Consider the following 14,044-nt stretch of genomic DNA (forward strand, 5'->3'; position numbering starts at 1 on the left):
TTGCTAACATTTCTGCTTTTCACACGCAGAGTTAACCTATCACTTCTATTTCGCAATTTAAAACGCGTTACAATTATTGTGTGATTGGAAATGGATGGCAAATGAAAATTATACAATTTCATTTTCCTTTTTCCTCCAAACTTTGCACATGGAAAATGCTAATTTAAGTACAGAAATACATTGCCATTTTACATGGAGATGAATTTCGCTACTTATAATGACTGAAATTATCAGTTATTCAGACCATTTAACAAATAACTGTTTTGTAAAACCACAATATTGTGAAGGTTGATAAAAATATAAAGCTGATAATGCTTTCCCCCGTTTGAACGAACGAGCGATGGAGCTGCATCTTAAACGTCCATTGACTGATACGATGCCTCTGATGCTGCACGTGCACATGATGACTCTAGGTAGGCAGGTCGCTTTAGGTTTTGAGAAACAGCCTGAGTCACGACTCCAGATCGGCGGGGAGATTTGGACACAATGAATCGATCCGTGGGTAGGTTCTTACCTTTATTAGTTAATCGAGATTATGCTGATATCACATGGTTGGTGCTAGATTTGGACTTCAACTAGCGATTTGATTCATGGTCAAAATGTTGCGAAAGCATTTTCATTTGTTTACCTCGCTGTTAAGTAGCCTAATTTGTTTTGATGGTTCGCTTGAATTTGAAAGAGCGTTGGAAATAATTTAATGCTGGAACTTTACATAAATTGAGAAAAACAATTTAAGATATTACGAAGAATAAAAATGTCTGCATGTACTGTCTGCATGCATTTGTAACCTTGGCATGAATTGCAAACTCTCACCCTGTAAAAAGCTTTGTAAGTAACAATACAAGCTAAACAGCATCATTATTCTTAATGCGGTCCACACATGTAGTAATGTCACCATTTAAATTGTTTTTATTATGTTTGAAAAATATGTTGTTTTATATTTGCAAAAGCTTTCTATGTGTAAGAAATGCATAAATTAAAAACGAGAACAGTTGTTTTTTAAGGTTTAGTCGTGTAGTGCTTTTCCCAGGACTGTCTCCAGAATGAGGTGTTTACAGTGCTGGGCAAAGGGGGATCCTGGGAGGTTGCTATTTTTAGCTCTTATTTCATCATTCCTCTGCACAGTGCAGTTAAGCTGCTCTCTGCATTTCAATGACTGAAGAATGACACACCAGCCCCCTTCTCCTTAATACATCCACAGCTTCAAATGGAGGAAATCCTTCCAACAGGACAAACAAATAGCTTTTTCCATGCAACATTTTTGTTGTCGATTTGATGTGCAGATTTTTTGTAGTGTAGTATTGTGCTGCATTAGGACATTCATGGATATTCAGTAGTGTTTGACAGAATGATGTCTCTTGATACTAAACACAATATACACAGGCACAGATCCATTCACAGTGTTTCTTCTGGCGTTGTCATAACAGCATGAGCCAGATTGGTATCTATGCCATACAACTGACCTTAAACATGACCTATGTCTTTAAAGTTTCCATGCCATGTATAATTTAGACTTTTTTCATAACAACAGAACCTTCTTTTTCCATAAATGAATGCACTCTTGCAAAGGAAACCTTTGAGGATTCAGGGGTATGTTCTTCTCATCTTTGCACTGTAATCACCGTATGTGATCATTCAGGGAATGTTCAGTTGCTCAGGGTGCAAGATGCACTGTTATTCAGAGGGTCAGTTTGTATTGAAATTCATAGATGAGCCTTTTACATCACCAAGGCAGTTCATGGCAAATTCTGTTGTGCAATTTATTTGCAAAACACATTTTTCTTAGGGCAGCAAAATATCACAAACATAAGAGTATATGCAATATCCATATCACAGAGAAGTACACCTTGACATAATTTTTGTTAGATTATTAGGATGATCATTATATTAATTAATATTTTTAAAGTTAGTTATATCAGGAAATATCATTATAAACAATATGGCAAATCCCATATTTTCCAGTATCGGTTAGCTTTAATGTATACCATATACAGCGCATAGTCTGAGACATGGTTGATATCGCCCTGCATGTGGTACATGTGGTATATTTGAAGATCCTAATTGAGGATGCCTAATTAGCATTATTGTAAACTGTAAACAAGTTATTTGTGGTATCATGTAGTATTTAAAAGTATTTACTAACATGAACAAACATCGAACAATACATTTTAGTAATCTTTGCTAATGTTAGTTAATGAAAATAAAGCACTTACTATCCTTCGGATTAGTCCCTGATTTATCAATGAACAGCCAATTACTAAGGAATGTTTAATGCGGATGCCCTTCCAGCTGCAACTCAGCACTGGGAAACACCCATACACTTTCTTTTTCTCACACGCAGTCATATGAGTCCCAGCCATTGGGACCAGTGACCTTCTTGCTTTGCGGCAACTGTTCTACTCACTGAGCCACCATGCCGCCCATGAGGTAGCTTTCTTTAGCATTTTTATTTACAAATTAAACACATCTTGCTGTTTTGTTTTTAAGAAGTTCTATGCTGCATGCATATATTAGGATAAAATACACAAATAATCTCTGTTAATTACTAATAATAATCGACCACTAATCTGACAGACACATTATGGGGAGACACTTCTCATGCGAGGTTGTGTTTACACTGCTTTTTTTTTTACTTTGGCTGCGATTATATGTGGCATCCTCATTAATTTGGAGCTTTTGATGACTCTTGAAAGCGAAATAGATTTGATTGAAACATCTGTGTTTTAAAAAATAAACTTTGCTCTCATTGGCTCCAGAGTTATCTGGATCATTCTGTATCATTCATCAAGCCCAGTTCCAATACACAGAAATTAGTTTCGTTCATGTAAATAAATATTTTCTTTCCGCCCTGTTTTAATGTCCTGTATGAGTGGAGGGTGGTAAATAGGGGTGCGGGCGCTCATTTTGGAAGCTTGATGGTGGGGTAGGTGGATGAGATGTATCACGGTTGAAAACGTAGGGAGGCATGCCATAATTGTATTATTTTTTAATTTTATTTATTTTTATTTATTTATTTGTTTTTTTGTTTGTTTGTTTGAAAATTGTTACACCCTTAATGTTAAAAGGATTCTGTTTAGGACCAAATTGCTTCTGCTATGTTTTTACAAATCAAAGAAGCCTAGTTTGGTATTGTTTAGAACCATTTTTCCCAAAATTGTACTTTTTTGATTGGTATGGTTTGTCATACTGTAGATGTACTTTTGGAATAGAGTAGGAAAGATGTCCATGAGATGTCATCTCTCGTGTTCATGGAACGCAGTAATCTGCACTTACTGCTGTACATAGCTGATGATGTGATGTGAGGCAGTAAGGAGTATAATTGTCTGGGCTGTCAACAAGCACCCACAGTGCTTACCGTTATTTCGATGGCTGATGGCAAGCAAATGTTCCAAGGCTTCTGTATTTGTGTTGAAGGTCTCGCAACACTGTTGTAGAAGTGTCTTTGTGTGAGGAAAAACAACAAAGAAACTCTGACCTTTCTCTGGCTAGAGATAATGAGAGAGGAAACCCTTTGTAAAATATAGAACATTGTCAACATTGGGCCATGGTTAAGTGTGACAACCGAAGGAAAGCCTTTGAGAGAAACAGAGAAATGTCAAGGGGAGGTGCTAATTGTGTTAAATGCAGTGTGGTAGTGTAAAATGGCCTCAAGAAAATGCTTCACTGAATGAGTAATTGCTATTTTTTTAAGCTGAAGTGTGTGTGTGTGTGTGTGTGTGTGTGTTTGTGTGTGTGTGTGTGTGTGTGTGTGTGCGTGTGTGCGTGTGTGTGTGTGTGTGTGTGTTTGTGTGTGTGTTTGTGTGTGTGTTTGTGTGTGTTTGTGTGTGTGTGTTTGTTGGAGGGGGCAGGGTGGCAATAAATTAAGCGAAAACTTCAAGATGATCAGTTTCTGATACTAAATAAATGAGGTGATTTTCCTCATTCATTTATATTGTCTAGTGAAATTTATTTTAAATTTCAAATAAAAATAGTACTATTTGGCATTTACAGAATAACAAATGTTTTCATTTGCAAACTTATTTTTTCTTTTTTCTTGAATTCTTTAACTATTTACATTTATCAAATTGGCTTTATAAATAATAAATTGTATATATATATATATATATATATATATATATATATATATATAGATAGATAGATAGATAGATAGATAGATAGATAGATAGATAGATAGATAGATAGATAGATAGATAGATAGATAGATAGATAGATAATATTTCATAGATGATAAATAGATAGATGCCGTAGATGATTTTCTTCAAAAACAGTTTTTATGGTGCTGGTTGAAAGTCTCTTTACATTCCGATAGAACTGATTAATCTAAATGATTTTTTATGTATTTTTATATTCTAGGTAGGTCATAAAACTAAAAAATGTTCATACAATTAAAATTTGTAAGGCAGATAATTCTCATAATACTGATAAGTAGCTCAAAATGTCTGTCATAAAATGTAGATTTGTACATCTGCACACCCCTGTTTATGCAGACAGATCCGCCGTTTGCGCGTACACACTAGGGTTGTGCCAATAGATGATGCCATCGTCCATCGCCGATGGCCGACAAACTTCACAATGCTGAGCCGGCATCGTGATCCATCGCCCCACCCCACATTTCTATTGATATATAACTTATTATTTGCATGTCCTCTTAATAGCAATAATGGTCTTTTCATGAGCTGTGTTAAATGTTACTTGCATAGCAGACAGCATCGTGAGGATTAAATGAAGGATTATACAGAACCTCTCACGCTTAAAATGTGTGGATTCAGTGGCAAACCCTGTTACCTGCAAACCCTGTCCCAAAGACTTTACAGTGAATGGCTTTTGTCATTTTCATAGCGGACTTGAAACACTGGAAATCTTTTATCCACTCTTGAAAAAGTGTAAATGGTGGATTAACATTCAGCATATGATCGCTAATAAAGCCTGGTTTATACTTCTGCGTCAAGTGACCGGCGTAACCCACGGCGCATCCAATGCGCATTTATACTTCTGCGCGCTGTCTCTGTTGGTCTGCATTAACACTTCCGAAACGGTAGTGGGCAGTGAGGTGTAAATGTTCCTCTGTGTCGAGTTTCTTCTCTGCTGTTTTGCTTTTCCTGAACACTTCCTGGATGTACAAGTGGCTCAAACTCGCTCATTTTGAGGCAGGAACCGGCGGACGTGCAACAACTTTAACTATGAGGTAAACACAAAGCAAAACTTTCCATCAGGAGCTCCTTCACGGGACTCCACACTTGTAAACAATCGCTCCATTGGGCTCGCGTCAGCTTGCGCCATTCGCGCGGCTCTCGGTCCCACCCAGACTCGTCAGCGCTACCAAGCCGACCAATGACAGAGCTTGCGCTACGCGTCGTTGCGACGTGTAGTTACAATTTTTGAGAGGTGCACGTCAGCGACACCGATGGCCAAAGGGCTATGCGTCAGCGCCGTAGCATACGCCGGCGTTTGCCGCAGAACAATAAATCAGCCTTAAGTTATTACTGTGGGTAAATCTGTCAGTGTAGTTTACATTCTCTCATTTTCAGCGCTTCACATTTTTAAGGTTGTAGCTCCTGTCATCTGAAGGCAGAAGACATTGACTGAGGGATTGACGGCTGATATTAACCAATCATTCACGTTCAGTTAGAGCAGTGGGCCAATAAGAAGACCACAAAGACGGGGCAAGCATTGCAGACTTTTTAAACTTCAGCAAGTCACAATCACATAACAACTGTTTTAATCTGCTCCTGAGTTCTGTGTTTGCGGTTTTTAGGTGCAAAGATGCACTTTTCATAAATTTCTCCTAAATCTGCGCATGCGGTGAGGATTTTTTAGTAAAAACAATGAAAAATGGAACGATACAATGAAAAATAGAACGACACTGATCACTGTGCCTATTCATGCCAGAGTCCTGCGGAAAAAAATGATTGGTGGTCATTTGTTTGTAACGTTATTTATTTATGGTTTGGTTATGGGTAAAGCAAAGACCATGTGGGCCAGTTAATGAAAACGGTAGGCTACAATTAATTAATTTGTTATGAATTAATTGATATTCAGCGACCATCCCCACCCCCTCCTATGATGACGATGGCATCGTCCATGGCGATGTTTCACATTAGACATCGTATGATGCCAAATTGGTCAACATCGTCCAACCCTAGAACACACACGTTCACATGCACATGAGAGAGTGACAGTGGTAAAAACAAATGCTGAATCAAAGCTTTTTAAAATCCAAAATAATATTGGAGTTACTTTTGCACAGTGGTGGAAGGACGACAGCATGGCTGAAGTATTTATTTTAGACAAGGAATGTTTTGTTTTAAAACTATTTTAGTCCTGCAAAGCTTTTGTTGATTTTGTTGTGTTTTAATGAGTTATATGCACAGAAGTGGTGTTCAGCCACTGAAATCTTCCAGCAAAACGTTAATGTGACTATTTTCAGTTTCATAAGGACCTTTTACAGAATAGATAATGTAGATTTTTATTTAGTTTAACAACAAAACATGAGTGAATATCGATATTCCGCTAAACCTGCTTTACTTAGCTGAAGTTGGTTTTATATTGACATAGCTTCATTTGTGAACAATGACAAACTATGACGCGCTCCCTATATTGTTCACCATGCTACTCTGAATATTCAGTCTGAAATAGCATGTAAGTATAGCTTAGTAACTGCTGTAATTCCTGCACGCCGCCAGCCAACCACTATAGTTGCTTTAGGACAAAGCACGTAAGAGAGTGAGACCTGCGATACTTGCATGTATGAAACATTGCACATTATGACATTTTGCTTGCAAAACAACTGAAAACGTGTTAGATATAATACAGTTTTTTGTTATATAGTTCTTTATAATTGTATTATAAAGTACTATAAAGTTTTCTAACTGGCGAGTGACATGATCTAGTGGATTGTCTATTGTCATCTTTACGGTGCGCGTTTCAGTAGTCATGTTTTTGGACAGCAGGGGAGGGAGTGTATTTTCAAAACTATTATGCTAACCGTTAACATTTTGGCATATGACCTACTGCACCTTGAAATTGCAGATAAAAATGCTAGGATATACAGTAGATGATGTGTGCTTTTTTGTTTTTTTAAATATTATTCAATATTGGTAATACTTGTGGTACATAGGCATGGGACGATAACCGTGTTCAAGTTATACTGCGGTTTGAAAAATTCAGGGTTTTAAAACTGTCAAAATGTTCTGCTTTACCGTTCCTAAGGTATAAGTTAGATTTTTTATTTATTTTTATTTTTTGTTTTTAAGGACAACAGTATCTCCAGCAGAAAAGATTTTAAAAGCCATTTTAAATTGTAAAAAAAAATCTTTGTTTTTGAAACCTATGAAGACATTATTATTATTATTATTATTATTATTATTATTATTATTGCTATTGTTGTTATTATTGTTGTTATTATTATTATTAATAATAAATTAAGAAAATATCAGATAATTTAGATATAATAATTTTGACCTTTATATGCATTTTATTATTTGCACTAAAGCTAAATATTTGTTGATTTTTATTTAATTTTTTCAATTGGTAATGCAGAAATTAAATATAAAATTTGAGCAGTGTAATGTTCAAAATGCTACAAATGTATCATTTCCTCGATGGAGCTTGCCATCAGTTAAAGCAGCTTGAAAGACAGTAACATCGCTGTAAGTCAATTGTAATAATTGTATGTCTTTCCCCTAAATGTTAACAAAAGGCTGCAAAATGTGAAATCCTGGCCATCTGCCTAGAAATGAGGGCAGCAATTTATTCTCTTATAGTGTCTCAGCCAACCAGCATAGGTGGCACAAATGGAGCATTTTAATTAAAAACTGCTGAGACACTGGAGGAAGGTGCCAGCACAGTAAGGTTTCCCTACACAAACTCACTGCCTGTGCTTCCTCATTCCAAACAAATCAGGCAAGCAAAATTACACTGACAATGAGGGGAATACAATGTTTTACATAAACTAATTACATTATACAATTAAAAATTCAAAGGAGGCTAATAATTCTGACTTCATATATATACAATTGTACTAATTACCCTAACCTGCCTAATATACCTGCCTAATAAACCTGTATATTAGTGTCTTGAAAAATATGTAGTCAAATATTATTTACTGTCATCATGGCAAATATCAAATAAATCAGTTATTAGAAATGAGTTGTTAAAGCTATTATGTTTAGAAATGTGTTAAAAAAAATCTTCTCTACATGTTGAAAAATCTTCTCTCCGTTACACAGAAAATGGAGAAAAAAAATGAACAGGGGGCTAATAATTCAGGGGGGCTATATATATATATATATATATATATATATATATATATATATATATATATATATATATATATATATATATATATATATATATATATATATATATATATATATTTATTTATTTATTTATTTATTTATTTATTTATTTATTTATTTTTTGTTATATCACAAAATTGGGTCCCACTTTATATTAAGTGGCCTTAACTAATATGTACTTACATAGTAATTAATAGTTTGTTACAATGTACTTATTGTGTAAATAAATGTATTTACCATGTACTTATGCTTGATTAAATACATGTATGTAATTACATCTGTAATTAACTTTTGTAATTACATTTGTAAATACACTGTTGACCATCCCTTACACCTTAACCTACCCTTAAACCTACCCATGCCACCAAACCTGTCCATAACCCAACCTCTATCCCAACTCAAAAGCACCACAAGTGTTCTCAAATACATTATAAACTCAGTAAGTACATTGTATTTATTTTTTGATGTAAGTACATAGTAGTTAGGGACACTTAATATAAAGTGGGACCCAAAATTGTTTGCAAATTTCTGGAAATTACCACAACACAAAATTAGTTGTTTTTATCGCAAAAAACACAAAACAAATCGTGAAAAACAAGCAGTTTGGGTCTGCATAGTATTTTTTGTACTATGGGACTCAATGGGTCACAACAAGCAGCATTCTTCAAAATATTTTCCACAGTGTTCAACAGGAAAAAGAAACTCAAAGTTTTAAACCACATAAGAGAGAATAAATTAGGTAATTTTCATTTTATTGTGAAAAAAAGATAAAAAAAAATAGTATTAACATCATCGGCATTGGCATTAACATCATCTTTGAAGATGAATTATTGTGGCTAAAATACACTTGCTTATGCTTCTTTTTTGTGAATTGAAATCCTTACTAGCATTTCAAGCCTCTTTGATATCTTGGAGGTTTCTATCACTAAGCTGCCAATGTGTCATTGGGTTTGGACTTCATTCTGTTCTTTTCTCCCCTTGCTTTGTGCTTACATTAAAACCTGAGCATCATAATTGTATCAACATAACTTTATAAGTTGCCTCTGTTGTTTTAATGAATTCACTGCTGGTAAACCTGTAAAATCGAGGCAGTGAAAACACATTGGATCATTTGGTTTGATGTTGCCTTTTATTTTTCCTCTGGCTGCTAATTAAGTTCTCTGTAATTAGCCCTGGAGGCATGTTAATAACATTAGCACCGTATTTACAAGGAGGAGAGGTGTCCAAGGTGGATATAAACACAGGGCAGCTGGAATATGGCTATAATAGGGAGAGGGAAATGAAGGAAATGCTTTTAGGAAATGTTCTAATGACATACGCGTGACATGCTCATTAGCAGACATGATCTTTTGGTTTCTTGTTATTATTGCATATTTCTTACGTGAATACAAGGTCTTTTCCAGACTAGCCTTGGCTTCATTTTAAGCTAGATGGTGTAGTAATTATATCATTCACAATAAGAAAAAATTCAGCATGAGCAACATTAACTAATATAGTTGCTGAGCACCCTCGGTTATGATCGGTTGCTATATGAAATGTTTTGATTTTCTGATGTTGCTTGTTAGGGATCAAGTTAAATGATTACTTGGTTTCATTTGTCAGGGAATGTAGTTCTTGGATATTTTTTGTGTCTCTCTGTCTGTGTGCTTTGTTTCATAAAGGACACTATTTTATGTCCTTTTTAAGATTTAAGAGGAGTCTTTTGTGTCTCCAGAATGCGTCTGTAAGGTTTCAGCTCAAAACACCCATTAGATTATTTATTATACCTTTCAGAATATTGGAGTTTTCTACTCTGAGCACCATGTAGCTGGTTTTGTTGCGTGTGCCTTTAATGCTAGTTCTCCCCGCCCCCCGTTCCCACGTGCGTGTCAAAGTGTGCTTCTATCTCAGCCTCAGTTGTGTCAGATAAACAGCACAGTGACAGACATGAAGAAAGCAGATCTCACGTAATGTTTGTGAGAAATACTACAGTAAGAACTTTCCCAGTGATTATTATTTAATGTATTTTTTGTGGAGTTAAGTAGTTGATGAGAAGGATGAGTCAAACACAACGTTGTTATGAAGTTCATGCACACGCACAATAAAATTCACTGCTGTATAAATATCTTGTCATGACAATGTACAAAACAAACCTGATTTAATGTCCACAAACCAGGATTGAAGCGTCTTTTATAATCCAGGTTGTTTGTCCTGTCTGGTTAATATGATTATACGCTTTACTACAGAGACATGTTAATACGTAGCTATCAATCAATTCGGTGGGCAGGGAAACTGCAGTCCTACGTCACATTACAGGGGCCTCAAAATGGTAGGGATTTGGATTAGGGTTGGGCGATGTTGACCAATTTGGCATTGTACGATGTCTAATGTGAAACATCGCGATGGATGATGCCATCGTCGTCATTGGCGGGGGGAGTGGTTGGTTGCTAAATATTAATTAATTCATACTGAATTAATTAATTGTAGCCTACCATTTTCACTACCTGAGCCACATGGTCTTTGCTTTACCCATAACCAAACCAAAAATAAATAAAGTTACAAACAAATGACCACCTGTCACTTTTTTGCCGCGGGACTCTGGCATGAATAGGCACAGTGATCAGTGTGGTTCTAGTAGCTTTTCCCACAGCTGGTGGAGGAGACGAGAGTTCGGTTGGAGATTTAGGAGACATTTATGCAAAATGCGTCTTTGCACCTAAAAACACCAAACTCAGCACTCAGGAATAGATTAAAACAGTTATTCTGTGATTGTGGACTTGCTGAAGTAAAAAAAAAAAAAGCCTGCAGTACTTGCCCCATCTTTGTGCTCTTCTTATTGGCTCACTGCTCTAGAACTGAATGCGAATGATTAGTTAATGTCAGCCGTCAATCACTCAGTCAATGCCTTTTTGCCTTCAGATGACAGGAGCTACACCTCGAAAATGTAGCTGAAGCGCTGAAGGTGAGAGAATGAAAATAACACTGACTGATTTACCTACAGTTACTAATAATGGCACATCTTATTAGCGATCATGTGCTGAATGTTAATCCACTATTTACACTTTTCCAAGAGTGGATAAAAGATTTCCAGTGTTTCCAGTCCGCTATGAAAATGACAAAAGCCATTCACTGTAAAGTCTTTGGGACGGGGTGGTTTGCAGGTAACAGTGTTTGCCACTGAATCTACACATTTTAAGCGTGAGAGGTTCTGTATAATCCTTCATTTAATCCTCACGATGCTGTCAGCCGTGCAAGCGGCAGCTATATGTAACATTTAACACAGCACATGAAAAGGCCGTTATTGCTATTAAGATGACATGCAAAAATTAAGTTATATATCAATATAAATGTGGGACGGGGCGATGGATCGCGATGCTGGCTCAGCATTGCGACGTTTGTCGGCCATCGGCGATTTCGATTAGTGCGAGAAATTAATCAAATCATTTGTTACAACATCAAAACCCATCTCTGCAATGGTGAAGCAAATGATGATAGAGAAGTCAAAAAGAGCGAATTTTGCGGAATGGGAAAATGTACAGCAAGCTGACAAAGAAAAGGACGAGGTCACTCGCGACATTGAAAATGAAATGAAATGGATGTTCTTGCCTGGTGGAAGATGAACAAGCACTCCTACCCAAAACTTAGCCTGATCAGTAGTACTATGCATTCCTGCAAGTAGCAGCAGCAGTGAAAGTCTGTTCAGTGCTGCTGGGCGCACCATCAGTGAGCGCAGGACTGCGCTAAAGCAACAGTTATTTCAAAAAGTGTTCCTCCAAAATAACACATTTACAATGTCTAATCTTGGGGAGTAAAGTACTTGCAAATTATAACTAAATATTAATTAAACCATAAATGCTTAATGTAGACAGAGTATATAGGCTAATTGTTGGCATTTTTCTTTAATTTTTCAGCTTCACCGTTGCCTTAAAAAGACTTTATTGGTGTGCTGGCCAATTGAGTGGCTAAGTGTATGCCTACATCTATTTATAGTGCTAAGATGTTAGGATGTTACTGATGACATTTTATTTGTTTGTTTCAACTTTTATGTGGCCTATACATTTGTTTTGAATAAATTATGTTAAAACACATACCTGTATAACTTGTTCTTGAAAACTCATTCTTGAAAAATGGCAAAAGAGCTTTGTGCATGTGCACATTTAAATATTGTCTGGCTGTAAACGGGTTTGGGCTTTCAATCAAAATGTACGTGTTGGGCTCAGGCCGAATTTTGTCAGGCTTGGGCCCTATCGGGCCTAACTTTCATTGGCCTGTTTATAGCTGTACTGTGGACACTATACCTACATACAGTTCTGTCTGAACAGCTTACAAAAAATTATTTTCATCATAGGCTTTCTTTAATCTAACAACATCCCCCCAAAAAAAGAATTGTTTGGCAATTCTAAGCTAACCTATGTTGCTTTTCTGTTTCAGCTGGTCTTCCTGAATGTGTTGCTTAAAAACCATTTAGGTCATGACAAAGGGGCATCGCCAACCAGCCTGGAATGCAAAATGACAACAGGGATTGTTTTGATGACATTGTCATTCATGTAATATACGTACCATAAATTTAAGTTTTTAAAGCAGTTTTTGTGCCTCCTGCCACCTTAACAATCAAACCAGCAAACAATCTTTTTAAGTACAATAGATACAAGCAGTTTGTATTGTTAATCTGTTTACTTCAAATCAGTTTAATAGGTACATTTTGTTCTAGTTACTGTGCATGACATGACGAGCAGACCAAACTGAACTCAATTATTAATTGATGTCCTTTTAAGACCCTATACAAAGAAAAACAACCGTACTTCCATGGAAGCAGACCAAGCAGCTTATTAAACAATGAAGCAGTTCATTAAAAATGCAGAATATAACAAGGAATTGAAATGCATGTACACTCAGCTCAGCCTTTCATTTTGTAAGGGAACGTTCCAAAGTTTTTTTTTTTTTTTTTCAGTGGCAAGACATCAAAAAGCAGTATGGTTTTCCTCTCTCTTGTTCAACTTTAGAAAGTGAACAGTGATATATCGGCGCACACCACAGGAAAGCACCGCCTCCGCTGCTCCACCACAGGCACAAGGTAAGCTGCACTTTGAAAAGCTATTCCCAAATTGCATTTCTTGACTTGCCAGCTCCACTTAATTATTTCCACCCTCAGTAACAGCATATCTGCCAGTGGTGGGTGTAATGATTAGGTGTCAGTGGGTTTGTCCCTTTGCACAGTGATGTCCTGCTGAAAACCCTGTTCTTTACACCCACCCTCACATCCAGACTGAGTCAGATTGTTCTGTGCCTCCTGCCGTCTTAAACCCCTGCTTTCCATCCATTGCTTATTTAGCCCAGATTATTCTTATGGCAGATGCTTAACATGGTTGATTTTCTCACTGCCGCAGTAGGATCTGCCTCAATAAACACAAGTTCCGCCAGACCTCTCGTAGGGGTTAAAACCCATCTGCACAGTGAGTGCTATTCTGAAAGTAAAACCAATTACCTTACCAGTCCACGTGATTGTGAGCAAACAGAGAGGTTGTTGCTTGAGGCATGCAGTAAAATGATGCAGCTGTGGAAAAGTAATAATGTACTGGAGCTCATTGAGCCCAGTTTGTTTTATTGCGAAAGCAAACAGTGCTTATCAGGGAAGGATGAACTACCTAGTCATCTATTTATAGCAACTTGATAGATCCCAAGTGTGCAACCTGGAGCTTTCTAAGGCAAAAAAAGAAAAGATTTTTGAATTGAAATCATGATAATTTTTTCTTTTGTAATTGTACAGT

At 36.5% G+C, this 14,044-nt stretch overlaps 1 protein-coding gene across 31 annotated transcripts in view; it reads left to right on the forward strand.

The window, feature by feature from the left end:
• The window catches only part of dgkg (diacylglycerol kinase, gamma), a 246,909-nt gene that overhangs the window by 2,263 nt on the left and 230,602 nt on the right, over nt 1–14,044 (forward strand). For 9 of the 31 annotated variants that reach the window (XM_073912642.1, XM_073912619.1, XM_073912630.1 and 6 more), the window contains exons 1-2: nt 385–502; nt 13,228–13,350. The gene's annotated coding sequence lies outside the window, so the exon portion shown is untranslated. Of the gene's footprint in view, nt 1–384; nt 503–13,227; nt 13,351–14,044 lie in introns of those variants that run through there. The other 22 variants (XM_073912621.1, XM_073912632.1, XM_073912622.1 and 19 more) reach the window with 4 other exon arrangements.

This window comes from Danio rerio, chromosome 9 (assembly GCF_049306965.1).
Source record: "Danio rerio strain Tuebingen ecotype United States chromosome 9, GRCz12tu, whole genome shotgun sequence".
In the NCBI taxonomy this organism is placed as follows: Eukaryota; Metazoa; Chordata; class Actinopteri; order Cypriniformes; family Danionidae; genus Danio; species Danio rerio.